The sequence below is a fragment of the Ictidomys tridecemlineatus genome, chromosome 10, assembly GCF_052094955.1.
Source record: "Ictidomys tridecemlineatus isolate mIctTri1 chromosome 10, mIctTri1.hap1, whole genome shotgun sequence".
Lineage (NCBI taxonomy): Eukaryota > Metazoa > Chordata > Mammalia > Rodentia > Sciuridae > Ictidomys > Ictidomys tridecemlineatus.
This window is the reverse complement of record NC_135486.1, coordinates 139,155,681-139,168,653: the sequence shown is the minus strand read 5'-3', so window position 1 is coordinate 139,168,653 and position 12,973 is coordinate 139,155,681. Positions and strand designations below refer to the sequence as shown.

The following is a 12,973-nucleotide window of genomic DNA, read 5'->3' as shown; positions in this document are numbered from 1 at the left end:
CACACAACAGTGACCGTGTACATGATTAAATCTGATCTGTGTTTTATTCTCTGGGAGAATGTAGTCTATTTGAACAACAAGGTCTTTCTTAAAAATACAAAAGGGGAATGGTGGTGAATGCCTGTGGACTTAGCTATTCAGATTAAAGCAGGAGGATCACAAATTCAGGTTACTCTGGGCAACTTAGCAAAACCCTGCCTCAAAAAAATACAAGGGGCTAGTGGCTGGTGTTGTGGCCCAGCAGTAGCATGCTCGTCTAGCACATGTGAGGCCCTGGGTTCGATCCTCAGCACCACATAAAAATAAAAAACAAAATAAAGGTATTGTGTTCAACTACTTCTTAAAAAAATAAATGTTTAAAAAAAAATACAAGGGACTAGGATGTAGTTCAGTTGGTAGAACATTTGCCTTGCATGTGAGAGGCCCTGAGTTCAATCCTTAGTACCCCCCAAAAAAGGGAGAGGCTTCCATTGGTGCCCATTTTGGCATTTTCTTTTTCTGAGAAGCACTTTATTTGTGCCATTTACACTCTTCAACCTCTTGTCTACTTGCCAGCCCCAAATTCTGTCTACCCAGCCCACAAGAGTCTAAACTTTGGCCCCAGGGGCCAGACCACAGCTATCTTTTCCACTACTGTAGCTCCAAAACCTGAAAAATGCTAGCTTCTAATAAATACTTGAGTAAAAAGAAAAAAATCCAAGTCAAAAAAAAGGAAAAAGTCTCATGCATATCATCAACACAGGTTTAAAACAACAGCAATGGGCCAGAGGTATAGTTCAGTGGTAGAGCACTTGCCTAGCATGCAGGAGGCCCTGGTTTTGATTCTCAGCACCACAAACAAAAAAACAATAGCAAAAAGTAATCTGCTGGGGCTGGGGATGTGGCTCAAGTGGTAGCGTACTCGCCTAACATGCATGAGGCACTGGGTTCGATTCTCAGCACCACATAAAAACAAAACAAAGATATTGTGTCCACCTAGAACTAAAAAATAAAAAAATTTAAAAAATTTTTAAAAAAGTAATCTGCTCTCCACTACTAGTTAGCATGTTCACACCAGGGCAGGCAGCCTGTGACCATGGCCCTGTGGCTGTTCACTCTTTCTCAAGGGAGTGGCCATGTCTTATGTCACTAAGAGGCTACCTTGCAACAGTGGAAACAGAATTATCTTCAATCTCTGAAAAGATACATGTCCAAACTCAGTCTGGCCCAGTTCTACACTTGAATCCTTTTTTCTTTGCAAGAACCACTGGAATTCGTAGAAAATTGGGAGCCAAATTATAAATGTAGGGCCTTTTTTTTTTTTTTTGCGTTGGTGGGGGTGGTGCACAATGGGGATTAACCTAGTGGTAATTTACCACTGTGCTTTGTTCCCAGACCTTATTATTTTTTGAGTCAGAGTCTTACTAAGTTGCATAAATCCTCACTAAGTTGCTGAGACTGGCCTTGAACTTGCAATCCTCCTGTCTTAGCCTCCAGAGCTGCTGAGATTACAGGTGTGTGCTATGGCCCAGCTATACTTCAATCTTTCTTATCAACAAGAAGTTACCCCAAAACACACTTCAAAAACAAAAGAATAAATTCCATTCTGGAAAATACACCGAGAAATATTCATATAATCTGTATCAAAATAGTAACAGCCACACTCTTATGTTAGAAAACAAATCATATGGTCTAATGGCAAAGGCTTGGATGCTCAAAGGGCAATAAGTAAGCAAGGGAATGCTAGCACAGCCCTGACCAGTTGACAAGTCAGGAACTAGTTGCATTCACCCAGGGAAAAGCATATATAAACTTATTTTTTAAAAATCTAAAACAATGACTAAAATTGTGTACAAACGTACAATATATAAACCAGTATAGAGGCACACGTGCAATCCCAGCAACCCAGGAGGCTGAGGCAGGGAGCTGCCAGCCCCAGCAACTTAGAGAGGCCCTAGGCAACTTAGTGAAACCCTATGTTAAGATAAAAAAACAAAAAGAACTGGGGATGTAGCTCAGTGGTAGAGTACCCTTGAGTTCAATTCCCAGGGCCACTAGGAAAAAAATATATATATTAGGTAAGTATGCTGACAATAACAGGAAGGGAATTTGGAAAGCTATAAGATCTTTTTTCTTTTTGTTGGGCTTCTTAGCCATATAAGTAACCCGATTTTCTTGGAAAGAATAGGGGAAATAGGGAGGAAAGGGAACAAAACTATAGGGAATGAAAGGGAAGTGAGCCCAGAAAAGAACTGTCCAAGCAAACCAGCTAAGGTCTGACCTGCACTAACTAATCAACAGGAAGTCAACCCTGAACCCCCCTTTGATATTACCAATGGCAGAAAGGTCACTCTGCCCTCTTTCCCATTTCAGAAAATCATGATCCTCTGTAAAATTTACCTCCTCTACTCCATATTTATCTATATAATCCTAGCTATTTGCTTGGACAGCTAATTCTCATTCTAACACCTATTCTGACCAAAGCGGCAAGTTCCTATCATGGTGAGTTCCTGTTAGACCAGCCCAGCAGATGCAGAATACTCATATCAAAGCCTTTACTCCTGGTAAATTCCAATCTCAGGGCACTAGGGCTTCTGAAGCCACACATACATTGTTTGAAGAATCCTCCTTCCTGGAGTTGCAAGTCCAGAAAATTTCACAAGGTCAAGTAGCTCAAGGCACAGCAGCCAGGCAGAAATAATCTAAGGAGCATGTTATGATTCATTTCCCATCTAGAGATCCAAGAAGCACAATAAACACTTCTTTTTCTTTGCCCTGGAGAAACTGCAACTAAAGGAAGGGAACAGGTTGCTGAGCTCAGCCAGAACAGAAGGAAAGGGATGGCAGGGTGACCTGCTCCCTGGAGTTCTAGAACAATGCTGGCAAGCCTCTGACTCACAGGATACTGACAACAGGGACCAGCTGATGCTCATGACATGCACATTCAAAGGAAGGCTAAGTGGCTGCTCAGAGACTTCTGCTACTGGTTCCTTTCTTGTGGTATGGCTTACAGCAAAACGTCAGGATTCATACCATTGCACTGGTGGGAGTCCCTTGTCTGCTTCCTAGAAGGGTGTCCACAGCTCAGAATTCCTATACAAAATTGGAACTCCTATACAAAACTGGCACCATATCACTACATGAGATGAATATCATCCTGTTTCCTCAGTTAAACTAGAAACTTTCTAAAAAACAGATCAAGATTTTCCTCAGGGGCTGGGGATGTGGCTCAAGCAGTAGCGCAGTCACCTGGTGTGCGTGCGGCCCGGGTTCGATCCTCAGCACCACATACAAAGATGTTGTGTCCGCCGAAAACTAGAAAATAAATATTAAAAAATTCTCTCTCTCTCTCTTAAAAAAAAAAAGATTTTTCTCAGACTCAAATTTATCAGGGTCCAACATCATGTCCAGCACCACAGGGAGCCTCCAACTTGAGTTATAACTGTTGCAATGCACAAACAGAATGTCTAAAGAGACTAGCTAAATGAAAGTTTTATGTTGTAACAACAAATAACTCTTTTTGGTTTTGGTAGTGCTTGGGATTGAACCCAGGTATCCTGCATGCTAGGCAAGCACTCTAATCACTAAATTGCACCTCCAGGTTTTTTGTTTGTTTTTTTTTTTTTTTTTTTTTTTTTTTTGGTAGTTTTATTTAAGCACACACACACAAAAAAAATGCACATGAATTGTCTATTCATTTTCTTCACTGTGCAAAATATAAACTGCTTCATGAATGTGTCATCCTTGTGCAGGGGCCATGCTAATCTTCTCTGTATTTCTCCAATTTTTTAGTATATGTCCTGCTGAAGCAAGCACCTTCCAGTCTTTCTTATTTCATTTTGAGGTAGGGTCTTCCTAAGTTGTGAAGCTGGCCTCTAACTTTTTGATTCTACTGAGTAGCAGCTGTGTGCCACTGCACCCAGCTTATATTATTTCTTTATGGTAAAAACAAAAACTCTACTTTTAATTTTTTTAATAATTTTGAAATACACATTAAACTATAGTCACCTTGTTGTGCAACAGATCCCCAGACTTAATCTTCCTAACAAAAATTTCTACTCTTTGACCAACATTTTGTCATTCTTTTTTTTTGTGTGGGGGTGGGGTGGGAGGTAGGGTTACCAGAGATTGAATTCAGGGGCACATGCCCACTGAACCACATCCATAGCCCTATTTTGTATTTTATTCAGAGACAGAATCTCACTGAGTTGCTTAGCACCTCACTTTTGCTGGAGCTGGCTTTGAACTCGTGATCCTCCTGCCTTGGCCTCCTGGGCCACTGGGATTACAGGCGTGCGCCACCTCATCCAGCAACGTTTTGTCTATCTTTTTCCATCTCCCCACCTGGTGACCATCTTTCTTCTCTTTACTTCTATGAGTCTGACTTGTTTTTTACAATTCAGGTGTAAGTGGGATCAGGAAGTTGTTTTGTGGCTTGCTAATTTCACTTAGCATTATGTCCTCTATAGATTCATCCATGTTGCTGTAAATGACAAAATATTATTCTTTTTTAAAGCTGAATAGAACTGCCTGGTGCATGCACCTCCCATTTTATTTTTATTCATTTATCAGCTGATGGATACTTAAGTTGTTTCCAAATCTTGGTTATTATGAATAATGTTGCAATAAACCCCCAGAATGCAGGTATTCTTTGACATAATATTTTTCATTTCTTTTAGATATATACCAAGTAAAGGGACTGCTGGAACATATGGTTATTCTATTTTTAGTTTTGGAGGAACTTTCATACTGTTTTCCAAAGGCTATACCTATTTGTATTCCTTCCAGGTGTTCCCTTTTCTCCACATTGTCACCAGCACTTGTTGTCTTTTAGTCATTCTAACAAGTGTGAGATGATATCTCATTATAATTTTAATCTGCATTTCCCTGATGATTGGTGATGTTGAACATTTCTTCATATATCTGGCAGCCATTTGTACATATTTTTGAAAAATGTTTGTCTGGGTCTTTTACCCCCACTCCTTTATTTTTTGGTACTGGGATTGAATCCAGGAGTATTTTTATCACTGAACTACATCCCAGTTCTTTTTGAGACAGGGTCTCACTAATTGTTGAAGCTGGTCTTGAACTTTGGATCCTTTTGCCCTCAGCCTCCCTAGTCACTAAGATTAGAAGTGTGCACCACCATGCCTAACCTTATCCATTTTTACATGTGGTTATTTGTTCTCTTGATATGGAGGAGTCTGAGTTTGGTACATACTTTGGATATTATCCTCTGATGTATGATTTGCAAGTATTTGCTACCAAATCTGTGAGCTGTCACTTCATGCTGCTGTTTCCTTTGCTGTACAGAAGCTTTATTTGATGCAGTGGGGAAGGGGTCCTGAATTTTCTAACTATTGATTGTTTATATTTTGCATTGTCTCTATGCTAGCCAAGGCCATTTTCACCCCTTTGGGCCCAGCTAGGGTCTCATTATATATCTTGCCCTCCCCCAGCTCTTTTTTTCCCCCCTTATAAATTTATTTATTTATTTATTTATTTTTTGATTAGTTGCTCAAGACAATTCCCCCAGCTCTCTTGACATCAGGTCTGGCCCCTAATTCCCCAGCACCTTTCTGACCCCTCCACATGGCCCAGTTGCACTTCCTCTGACCCACTGCCCAGTGAGGCTGCTCCTTACCTGTATGCCTATGAGAGAATGCACTCCATCAGGCCCTGGTTCCTACTCTCAGCCAGCTTTGGAGGAAATGAGGCCTCCAATCATTTTAGTCTCTCTGGTCATTGGTACAGCTTTCTTCCCACAGCCCAAAACTGACTGGTCTTTAAAATCCAAGATTAAAGTAAACTCAAGACAAGGGATAGTTCTGTATACCATCTAGCAAATGGATGTACAGAAGAGGTTGTGACCTGTTTTCTGCTTTAGGTAAACAAACACCAGGCAGGCCCTGCCCTGTCTCAGACTTCAAGCAAGCTGGAATATCTGGAGTGGAAGGGAAAAGCTCACTATCACTATCACTTTACTGGATTAATTTCTGGGTTCCCACTTACTCCTAATTATTGCTAGAAACCCAACTTGCCTTCAGAAATGGGAAGGCAGCTTGGCCCTGCAAAAATAACATGGTCTTTAGAGCCAAAAAATTTGGGTTTAAGCCAGGCACAGTGGTGCATGCCTGTAATCCCAGCAGCTCAGAGGCTGAAAAAGGAGGCTCTTAGCCCAGCCTCAGCAACCTAGCAAGGCCCTAAGCAACTCAGTGAGACCCTGTATCAAAATTAAAAAAGGCTGAGGATTGTGGCTCAGTGGTAAACTGCTCCTGGATTAAATCCTTAATAATCCCCCTTCCCCCTAAAAAGAAAGAAAAATTTGTGCTTGCCATCTGAAGTCCTAATATTAAGTAGCTCCTGAGAGTATATTTGAGAGTATATAAATCATAACCTCCTGAAACCTGAGTTTCCTCATCCATAAAACTAGTAATAAAACTCTTCACTTTACCTTCTCAAGGATACAGAAGGACTAAGTAAACTAATGGGCATTACAGTGTTTCAAGAATGCAATGTTGTCTCAAATGTAGCTCTCTTACTGAGAAAGTCACTGGTGAGAACAAGTAGCTGGGTGACTATGAAATGCTGAGGAAGAATTAGAAATTTAGAGAATTCAGATAATTCTAGGCAGGTCGTACCAGATGAGCCAGTTGACCACTACAGGCTAAAATACCCACACTACAGGTGCTACTCAAAGCTGGCTGAGAGCAGGATGTTGGGAGCAGTAGACAGGCCTGAATCAGCTCTAATGCAAAAAAGTCTTGATAGATAACAGGGGCCTCTCAAAACTACATCATCTAGGTCAAAAGCTGCTGAGTTTCTAAACTAAATGGCCTGAAGACTCCTCTGAACTCTGGTACCACCACTCCTCAGGAAATCTTATACACAAGCCTCACCCCTTTCTTTTCAATCACTGTAGGAATTCAATCCCACAATTCATTCAACCAATGACTATTTTTTTAAATATTTATTTTTTTAGTTATAGTTGGACACAATATATTTATTTCACTTATTTATTTTTATGTGGTGTTGAGGATCAAACCCAGGATCTCACATGTGAGGCGAGTGCTCTACCGCTGAGCCACAATCCCAGCCTCTCAACCAATGACTATTAATGTCTTTTTTTTTTTTTAAAGAGAGAGAGAGAGAGGAGAGAGAGAGAGAGAGAGAGAGAAAGAGAGAATTTTTTAATATTTATTTTTTAGTTCTCGGCGGACACAACATCTTTGTTGGTATGTGGTGCTGAGGATCCAACCCGGGCCGCACGCATGCCAGGCGAGCACGCTACTGCTTGAGCCACATCCCCAGCCCTATTAATGTCTCAATGAAGAAGATCAGACAGGAAATCCTGGGAAAGTGGGGACTGACTGCAGGGACCAAAAAATACTGGAATCAGATTTATTAAATATACACTTGCAAATGTGAGCAAAAAGCAAGGATGAAGCAAAATAACCATCAGACTGGGGATGCAGCTAAGTTGTAGAGCACTTTCCTCAGGCCCTGGGTTGGATGGATCCCTAGCACTTTTTTTTTTTTTAAGTTGTAGTTAGACACAATACCTTTATTTTATTTATTTATTTATTTAATGTGGTGCTGAAGATTGAACCCAGGGCCTCGCACATGCTAGGCAAGCACTCTACCACTGAGCCACAACCCCAGCGCTCCCTAGCACTTCTTACAAAACATAAAAATTGTCAATCAGTCTAAAGTCAACAACCTCAAAAAAACTGACATCAGGGCTGGGGCTGTAGCTCAGTGAAAGAGCGCCTGCCTGGCATGCATGAGGAACTGGGTTCAATCCTCAGCACCACATAAAAATAATCAAGATAAAGGCATTCTGTCCATCTATAACAACAAACAAACAAACTAACTAACATCAGTTCAGGAAGTCCAAGACTCCCCCAGCAGGCATTTTCTAAATTGGGAGTGGGTAGGTATGTTCATCTTGAGCATGTCCAAATATAACCTAGCAAGCAGTCAAAGCAGACACTAAAAGACAAGATGTGAAACTGAAAACACCCAGCACAACAACAGAGAGAGAGAGAGAGAGAGAGAGAGAGAGAGAGAGAGAGAGAGAGAGAGAGAGAGAGAGAGCCTTCTTACTACAAATGAAATAAAATAAATACAAGATTCACCCCTGTGTGCAAGGAATGGGTCTTGGAACTAAAAAGACAAAGACATTTTAGTCTCATAAGAGGTATAAGGCTGAGAACAGTGGCACATGCCTGTGGTTCAAGCTACCCAGGAGGCTAAGACAAGAGGATTGTAACTTTGAGGCCAGCCTGGGCAACTTCGCAAGACCCTGCATCAAAATATCAAAATTATAAACAATTAAACAAATGAAAAGGAATAAAAATAATCAAAATGAAAATATAAAAAGGACTAGGGATATAGCTCAGTGACGGAGTGTCCCCACTTGCAATCCCCAGACCTGCAACAGGGGAAAATGCTTCTGCTGAATTTTCTTTTTTTTTTTTTTTTTTGAGAGAGAATTTTTTAATATTTATTTTTTAGGGCTGGGGATGTGGCTCAAGCGGTAGCGCACTCGCCTGGCCTGCGTGCAGCCCGGGTTCGATCCTGAGCACCACATATAAACAAAGATGTTGTGTCCACTGAAAACTAAAAAATAAATATTCATTCTGTCTCTCTCTCTCTTAAAAAAAAAATTAAAAAAAAATATTTATTTTTTAGTTTTAGGTGGACACAACATGTTTATTTGTATGTGGTGCTGAGGATCGCACCCAGGCTGCTTGAGCCACATCCCCAGCCCTTCTGCTGAATTTTCATTGTGCAGAACCTAGATGGGCAGTCAGCTCCCAGGTACTTTTCTCTTTACAACCAATTTTAAGCATTAGAAGCTATTCCTTCTGAGCAAAAGGCAAAAGGGGTTGAGGCAGAAGATAGCACCAACTACAAGTGTGATAGACCTGGGTACTATTAAGAACTAAGATCAAGGGTTGGGGTTGTGGCTCAGTGATACAGTGCTTGCCAAGCAAGTGTGAGGCACTTGGTTTGATTCTCAGCACTATAGATATTGCATCCATCTAAACTAAAAAGAGAGAGAGAGAGAGAGAGAGAGAGAGAGAGAGAGAGAGAGAACTAAGATCAAGAAAATTAACAGAGTTAAAGTCTCTCAGAGGGCTGGGGATGTGGCTCAAGTGGTAGCGCGCTTGCCTGGTGAGCGTGCGGCCCGGGTTCGATCCTTAGCACCACATACCAACAAAGATGTTGTGTCCGCCAAAAACTAAAAAATAAATATTAAAATTCTCTCTCTCTCTCTCTCTTTAAAAAAATAAAATAAAATAAAGTTTCTCAGAAGTGAAAAGTCAAGTTGGGACTAAACCTGAGTCATTTTAAATGCAAAGTGATTCCTCCTATGTCTCCAACAAATTCTTACTGGTTCATGCACTGAAATGAGTGGGGTATCACCACAGAATACTAGCCATATGGAAACTACAGGCTGGAGCTGGGGATGTGACTCAAGTGGTAGCACGCTCGCCTGGCATGCGTGCGGCCTGGGTTCGATCCTCAGCACTTCATACAAAGATGTTGTGTCCGCCAAAAACTAAAAAATAAATATTAAAAATTCTCTCTCTCTCTCTTAAAAAAATTAAAAAAAGAAAAGAAAAGAAACTACAGGCTTTGGAAGCTCCCTCACCACACAGCATTTATTCTCACAGTGTAGGAATTTAACCAGGGCATGTGATTTATTGTTTTAGTATGAAAAATAAGAATAGTCCTGGGCTGGGAATGTGGCTCAAGCGGTAGCCCGCTCGCCTGGCATGCGTGCGGCCTGGGTTCGATCCTCAGCACCACATACCAACAAAGATGTTATGTCCGCCGAGAACTAAAAAATAAATATTAAAATTTCTCTCTCTCTCTCTCTCTCTCCTCTCTCACTCTTTAAAAAAAAATTCTCTCTCTCTCTCTCTCTCTCTCTCTCTCTTAAAAAAATTAAAAAAAGAAAAGAAACTACAGGCTTTGGAAGCTCCCTCACCACACAGCATTTATTCTCACAGTGTAGGAATTTAACCAGGGCATGTGATTTATTGTTTTAGTATGAAAAATGAGAATAGTCCTGGGCTGAGGATGTGGCTCAAGCGGTAGCGCGCTTGCCTGGCATGCGTGCGGCCCGGGTTCGATCCCCAGCACCACATACCAGCAAAGATGTTGTGTCCACGAGAACTAAGAAATAAATATTAAAATTTCTCTCTCTCTCCCCCCTGTCTCACTCTCTCAAAAAAAATAATAAGAATAGTCCTGTCATTTCTAAGAAATAAGTGCTTAGGCTCCATTTAAAGAATCATAGCTGGTCTGGAATTCAGTGGTAGGGTGCTTGCCTAGCATGTGCAAGGCCCTGGGTTCAATACCCAGCATGCAAAATTAATTAATTAATTAATTTTCAGAGCAAATTCTTCCTGTCCTCAAAAGACTTACCTTGGCTCACTCAGATTACACTGAGAAGATTGTTCCCTGGTGAGGTTTACTTTTGTTAACTGATAGGGCAGCCCAAGGCTGATCCCAAGGGGGAAGATGGAACAAGCCAGCACTCAGTGCTAGAAAGAGGCAGTTAAGCCTCCCAGACCTTGATGGAAAATGAAGCCAGGGGCTCTGGGACAGGGCACCAACAGGGAGTCACAATAGGGTCTACATATCTCTATAGCACCCATCACCAGAGTAACTACAGAGAAATAGAAGATCTGGCTTTAAGAATGTGGAATTATGTCATTCCTGTGTCTTTCTGCCTCTGAAAATGTATGTTGCCCTGGAAATAGTTGTGATAGAAATATGTTAACAGAAACTTCCTTTAAGATTAGCAATACAGGACAAGTTTTGGTCAACTAAATGAGGTGGCTCCAATTTCTCACTTTGGCGCTGTAAGGGATCTTTACATGTTTCCACAAGTCTACAGAGTTAGGTATTATTCCCATGTTTCTTCACAGTAATTGTTCAGAATCTGGTGATGAGGAGTGAGTACAAGGATTCCTAGACCACGGACCAATAACTTCAAATAGCTGGCATGTCCAACATAGACTTGGTCTGTGTTGGCAGGGGACCAGCTACTGGACTTTCCCAGTTCAAGACAGAGAAGTCCAGTCCTTTCCTAGCACTACTAGCAGGCACTGTACTGAAGAGCACTGAGGGAAATACAGCAGTCAGTTTGCTCCCATTTTACCTTCTGATTCCTTATCTTAATGAACAGGTATCCACAATTCCTAGGAATGGGGGATCCCCAACTGTTTTCCTCCCTCAGAAGATAGGCCCTGATTTATACATGAATGACAATGTCCCATAGAAACAGCCAGGTCCTAGAGCATAGAAAAAAATGTTCTATAGGAGACCTGGAATAACCAACAGTTAGCTATAATAGGAGTCCTTTCTTCTACTCTAAAAAGCCTCTCAGAGTGAGAGTAGGCACACAAGGATAATTGCTAAGCCAATTAGAGTTCTTTTTAAAGAGAAAGCATTTATAAACTTCACTGTTAATAACGAATTACATGTGACACATCTCATAATTATACTTAAAAGGCAGAAAATCAAAGTGACACAGTGATTACTTAGCAAAAAGAATTTCCACTAACTTTCTAAGAAAGCTTTCTAGATGCTCCAGCTCCTTTCTGAAGTCCTCTAGGAGAAGAGGTACTGCTTCGTTCATGTGAGAAACTTCCACACACATAGACTTGTGTCTGCGTTGGCAGGGGACCAAGATATCAGCTACTGGACTTTCCCAGTGCAAGACAGAGTAGTTCTTTACTTCCCCACCAATAGGAGAAAAAAAAAGGAAATTCCCACAACATGGCTTCCCCATCCCAATGGTCACTTAGCACTAACTGTATGAATGCTACATGTGGCTATTAATTTAGATACATATTTAAATATCTGTATTATACATCCTACATCATGAGACTGAATCTCTCCATCTGAAAGTTTCTAGAAAATGGGTTCAACAAGTCTAATAGCAGGGATTTGTACAGAAATTCTTTGTTTTTTTGTTTTTTAAAAGAGAGGTGTGAGAGAGGGAGAGAGAGAGAGAGAATTTTAATATTTATTTTTTAGTTTTCGGCAGACACAACATCCTTGTTTGTATGTGGTGCTGAGGATCGAACCTGGGCCGCATGCATGCCAGGCAAGCACGCTACCGCTTGAGCCACATCCCCAGCCCCCAGAAATTCTTTCTGTATAGCACAATACTAACATGTTATTACAACACACAAGAACTGAATCATGTACTGAGTTGTGATATCTTTAGAGCCTGACAAGTGGTGGGCACCAAACGAAAGTTAACTGAGCTGAGCCAGCCAAGAGAACTATTCCAATCACACTGAGACCAAGAGGCAACACACAGACATAGTTAAGGCACAGGTTCCTGACATGTGCAACTGAGAGCAAACCATGTACCAGGGTGGCCTTGGACCTGTTACTTAATTTCTCAGATTTCTTTTCTTTGTAATAACAATTCTGAACATTGTTATGAAAATTAAATAAATGCATAGTTCCTGGCTTTACATATTTCTTTCTTTTCTTTTTTTTTGGGGGGAGGGGGCTACTGGGGATTAAATCCAGGAGCGCTTAAACGCTAAGTCACATCTCCCTTTTTATATTTTATTTAGAGACAGGATCTTACTAAGTTACTTAGGGCCTCACTAAGTTTCTAAGACTGGCTTTGAACTCATGATCATACTGCCTCAGCCTCCTGAACCGCTGGGATTACAGGTGTGTGCCACCACACAGGGCCTGATTTCTAAGAATGTTAGTAGGTGGAGCAACATGGCATTGCCCACAGGGACAATGAAAAGGGTCACAAAGCCTTCCTGGGGATAGTCCTCATTTGTGTTGGGATCACTAGAAGTTAAACCTATGATTACTGATTTATTGATGAGATAGAACTTAAAACTGGAGAAACCAATCATTTATCAGTCTGGTGTCTGACTGAAAGTAAGCCAAGAATTATAAGATTTAGTTCTGCTTCTCAGGTCTTAGTTCTTGCTGC

At 41.1% G+C, this 12,973-nt stretch overlaps 1 protein-coding gene and 1 non-coding gene across 3 annotated transcripts in view; both read right to left on the bottom strand.

Annotated features, from left to right (window-relative positions):
• Hmox2 (heme oxygenase 2) overlaps positions 1–12,973 on the bottom strand; it is a 29,212-nt gene that overhangs the window by 7,977 nt on the left and 8,262 nt on the right. The gene's annotated exons all lie outside the window — the stretch shown is intronic.
• Positions 3,691–3,795, bottom strand: LOC120887773 (U6 spliceosomal RNA). Its single transcript, XR_005731099.1, has one exon. It is a non-coding gene; the product is annotated as a U6 spliceosomal RNA (small nuclear RNA).